Below are 5,216 nucleotides of genomic sequence, written 5' to 3'. Positions count from 1 at the left end.
TGAATTGACTATGATTTTGCTTATTTTGTTTTATATAAATGCAGGAAAATGGTGAGAAAAATTAAAAAGCGTTGAACACTTTAGAATAATAAGATCAGCTAATCTTCTGCCTAACACCGAAAAAATTGCCTCCATATGATGCCTCGATAATTCGGTCAGTCGGAAACGTTGTGATTGTAACTTTATAAAAACAAATATAAATAAAACTTTATTATTATATCTAGTTAACCTGATAAATATAAATTATTTATATATATTGCCACATGTGAACCTGATGTACTTACATCATCTTGGATGACAGACAGATGTACATGCCATATGTAGCAGATACAAAAGAGTTACTTATTGAACTCCTCCATCTCTTCTGTTGCAAATAGATGCGATATACATAAATATATGTATAGATGAAATAATCTAATTTTATTTAAAAATATACACAAAATAGATGTTTGTCTGTTTGCGTACTTTTATTTTATTAAAACTTCATTAAATCAATAAAAGAATAGAGTACGCCATACGACATACGATATTGCAAATAATTTTGTCATAACTAAAAGTATTTGGCGAGTATGCTTTATTGAAATCAATGTTAGAAGTAATTTATGACACTGAAATATAGAATTTATTTAAAATTCGCAAATAATACAAATAAATAAATATATTTAAAAAGTTTACCTCCTAAAAACCGTGCAGATACTCGTCCTCATTATCTGATTTTTGTTGAATTTTTAAATTAAATTGAATTTCCTGACCAGCAACGCAGCTAAATAAATAAAAAAAATTAATTAAAAAATTATTTTATTGCTCAAATGATAGTTAAAAATGATAATTCATTTGTGATACGCACTGATACGTATCGCTGCATTCATAAGGACAAATATTGCTACATTTTTTTGAACGTTTTTGCGAGCTTCGCTTAAAATATCCTTGTAGCGGTCATCAGAGTCACGGATTCTAGCAGGATTAGATTGCATGATTACAGGCAAGTATAAATTATGTTAATTTTGTGGAGATGTGAAACGTTATGTGAGATATTCAACTTTTCATTTTTTTATGTATCTGTAATGTCAATTCGACAAATATTGCCATATAATTCTTTTCCTGTACAAATATACATGCATCACCAATAATAGGGAAAACATCATTTACATGGTGCATTTGGAGACATATACTGTTGTAAATATGATGTCTTGAATAAAATCAATTTGATTTCCAGATGCAAACCAATGTACTGGCAATTCGCTAGCTATACTCAAGAAATTTTCTCCATTATTTATTTTTCTTGAACCGAACAGTGCACACGCATCAGAGGTTTGAAGAGGAGCGCTTCTTTAGGTCGAAACCCGATAACGAGTGGTAATTGCGAAATAAGTTAGTAAGTACTTCATAAGAAAATTTTACAAATATTGCCATATTTATAGACGATTATTTGAACTCAATTTTTACAACTGATAGTCGAACCTTGAATAGCACGTTTTGAGATAATATGAAATCCAATTTAACTGGGGGGCAGGGATAAGCCCCTCAGTCATAAAAGAGTAAAAGTGAAATAGAAAATTAGAAAAACAATCCTTGGGAAAGCAAACAAACTCATTTAAGAAGTATTTTTGTCCAAAAAAGTGATGATATGATGTTATAAATTTCAGTTATCCTGCAACGTCAGATGTCTTCATGAACTATCTGTGGTATATTCTCATTAAAAACTGGGAAGATCAATTGCATTTCCTATTGGACAAAAATCGGAGAAAGTGCTCTACAGATCACAATTGGAGAAAACAAAGCTATTTTGGGGGTGGTTCACCGTAAATCCTGGGAAAAAGTATTTGATTTTAGAAAGCTATTACATTAACCAATAGTTTGAAATGTGAGTAAATTGCTTAGAAGACAATGAACTATTAACGAAGTGAGTGGAACAGTTTCGTTGTTTTATGATGATTAAGAGCCCATCAATAAATCAATAGCTACTGGATTTATGCATTTGACAATTTTAGACAAATGACATCAATCATTATAAAGTTTATTTTGTCTTTATTGACAAAAGTATGATATATATATAAAATACAAAGTACTAGCTATATAATATTTAGTACCATTTAGTTATATTAAAGATTAAATAATAATAAATATTGAATAATCTTTCTATCGATTGTATAATTAATATTATATTTGTAAACAAATATCAATAAATAAGTAAAATTAAAATAAAATAATACAATTTTTTTTATTTATATAAAAGTTATCATAGTGGAATTTGGAAAGGGTTAAAAGGAATAATTCCTATAGAAAGTCATGAAGCTCCCAATTCAATAGTTGAAGATAAACTTCTATGAAAAAAGGCTCAAAAAAAAGAAACAAAAAATAAAACTTCAGATAAAATAAATAAAATTATTGCTTATCGTAATCTTGTTGTTACTATGAATGTATGTAAACCTTGATATGTTAGTTCTCGACATACATCTTTAAGCGTTTGCAGTATATGACAATTTCTTTACTTAAAATTTAATTACAATTTAAATAATTGATTAAAAATATCAGAAGTATGGCTGATATCACAGTCGTGACTGAAATTCCATTACCAACTTAAGTCATGCTTAAGTCATCAATTTTGCCGACGTAAGTCATACTTAATTCAATTTTGTGACTTTTGTCACATGACTAGGAAATCTCTTCTTAATCTGTTTACATTTTATATGAAATTTGTTGAAAAATCAGTATTCGTTGAGACTTCAATCATAATTTTTTTTTGAAAGGGTGGCCACACATAATGTCAAATAAAATATATAGTATGCTTGCTTGCTATATTGAAATAGAAATAATTTACTAGAAATACAAATTTAACTGTCATTCGTAAAAAAAAAATATTTATTAAAAACAAGAAATAACTTTATCAGTGGAGAGAAATTCTCATTGCTGGATTAAATATCTTAACCTCATCACCGGAAAAATGTATCACCAACTACTTAACACGAAATCGAATATAGTCGATGAGATGGCACGCAAGAACGTTAAAAAAAATGTGATTCTCTTCTTTGTGTTGAATACCATTATACGTATAAGTGAGTGATTTAAGCAAAAGATGCTTACAAATCTCCATTATTTAACAAAAAGCCTTGTTTTTCATTTCTAATCCATTTAGCACCATTCGTTTTGAAAAAACTTCGTTTGAGTTAGAAGTACTCCATTTAATCAGAGAGTGATGAGTTACCGAACTTCAATTATCTAATGCAAGTACAGTCCATTAAACAATTTTAGATCACTGTAAGTAAAGCATAGAGCCACATCAATATGCGGAGATATGTAGAGGTGGTCTATAGCCTTCATGTTACACCTGAGATGGATGCATACCAATGGAACTCATCATTTACATCAGATGAAAATCATATTTGCGTTTATTTTATTTTGGTGCTAAGATGGCATCTTAATTATTTAATACTTAACAATTAAACGGATAAACACAAAAATAATTTTGAGAACATTCTAGTTTTTCTTTTAATATTTAATCTTTTTATGTGTACTTCCAGTCATATTTAACGTGCAAAATATTCTACGTGAATTTTGTAATATTTTCAAATTATATAAATCATATTTGACTTAACTATTTTTTCACGTAAAATAAAAAACGAGCATTCGCAGTTTAGACTTATTGAAAGAGATATGCCAAGGTAGTATTATCGGACTGCTTCTGTTATACCATATATACGTAAACACGCAATATACAAGACCACCACCAAACACCAAACTTATTGATTACAGTTACTTTTACAAGCGACACGACGATTTTGACTGAGGTCGAATCAATATATGTCCTTAAAAATGCTGTTGATGAAATAACATATACGAAAATAAAGTGGTGACCACAAGACTATTTCATGTGTGTGTAGTGCTCATGAATAGGACTGTCCCCTTTCTCCTGCTTGTCTCTCTGTTTAAGCTTTTCAGATTCAAATTCTATAGTAAAATACTATTAAGTATCTAAGAACGTCACTTGACGATTAAAAAATGGGAAGAATATATTACAATGATAAAAGATGAGAGTTTCAAAGTCTGCAATAGGTTATTTCAGTCAGTGTTTTCTGGTTCATAACAAACAATGTTCTTCACCATTACCTAAATTTTCAAACAGTCAAATGGTTAAAGTTCAGTAGGAAAGGCTTTTCAAATGTGTGGACTTAAAAAAACCACCAAACTGCATTATCTTAGAAAAAAAGAAGACGACTGGTTTGAGTAAAATTGTTTCATCTAGTAATAATATTTAACTGATTGTATTAAAGTCTTAATAAAAAAAATTATTTGAACTCGCTCAGTTGTTATAATAGATAATGTTCCCGGTAACCTATTCTATAGTATTACCTATACGATATATTATGCTATTCCTAGAGAAGGTCCTCTCAGCTGACCTGGGATAATCACTGTCTCAGATCGAATACCTTAATCGGATCAATGAAAGTCAAATAAAAGGACTCGACACCTTTTTGAAGATATTTTAAGTTTGAAAATTGTATGTCTAGTAAAAAGTAAAGCTTTTTTATAAATGTCCTCTCCGAGCGGCATTATTTTGAGGTTTTCAAGAAGCTTTCATATTTCCGAAGTTTTAAACCAAACAGCATAGTGTCGTAAACAAAGGTTGAGCCATTAAAAACACGTCGAAATTCGTCAAAAAGCTATAAAAAGCTTTAAAGTTTTCGCGTCTTGTGCAGACACATCATCATAATAATAATATAGTGTCCTGTGAAATCATATCTGTGTTTTAGGATTACTTTGAAAATTAGTTGCAAAAGATGGCGCACTTTTTTAAAATCCCTTGCCAATATAAATCAGGTGTTCATATATCAGAGTTAAAATTGAAAATTTTTCTTTGAAAACTACCGCCAACAAATTGTTAAAATTGTATATATTGGGTATGTTGTATATATAGTTGTATATGTTAAAATTGTATATACACCAGTTGGCTTTAAATGGTGTGTAGTTTTTCTTAACTAAATTAATGTAAAACCTGAACAGTTTTGGGCCCTGATGTCTGGAGAACTAAGGTATGTCGGCATATAACGTACTTGAAAATGCTCTTCAGAATATGTAACTTTATTTATTTAAATTGGTCAGGTATGTCTCTTTTGCTTATTATACAGTGGTTCTTTACTATGAGACTGGAAAATTATTTCCTGGTCATCACAATTTCTTATGGAGATCCTTAGATATTATGATTTATAGATATTAAA

At 29.4% G+C, this 5,216-nt stretch overlaps 1 long non-coding RNA gene across 1 annotated transcript; it reads right to left on the bottom strand.

Annotated features, from left to right (window-relative positions):
* Positions 1–448: 448 nt before the first annotated feature.
* On the bottom strand, positions 449–1,054 carry LOC119687023. The gene is made up of 3 exons (XR_005253080.1): positions 848–1,054; positions 676–763; positions 449–608 (listed from the first exon to the last, which is right to left on the bottom strand). It is a non-coding gene; the product is annotated as an uncharacterized LOC119687023 (long non-coding RNA).
* Between the last annotated feature and the right edge of the window lie 4,162 nt (positions 1,055–5,216).

The sequence above is a fragment of the Teleopsis dalmanni genome, chromosome X (assembly GCF_002237135.1).
Source record: "Teleopsis dalmanni isolate 2A chromosome X, ASM223713v2, whole genome shotgun sequence".
NCBI classification, from domain to species: domain Eukaryota; kingdom Metazoa; phylum Arthropoda; class Insecta; order Diptera; family Diopsidae; genus Teleopsis; species Teleopsis dalmanni.
The sequence above is the reverse complement of the archived record's forward strand: the minus strand, read 5'-3'. Positions and strand labels throughout refer to the sequence as shown.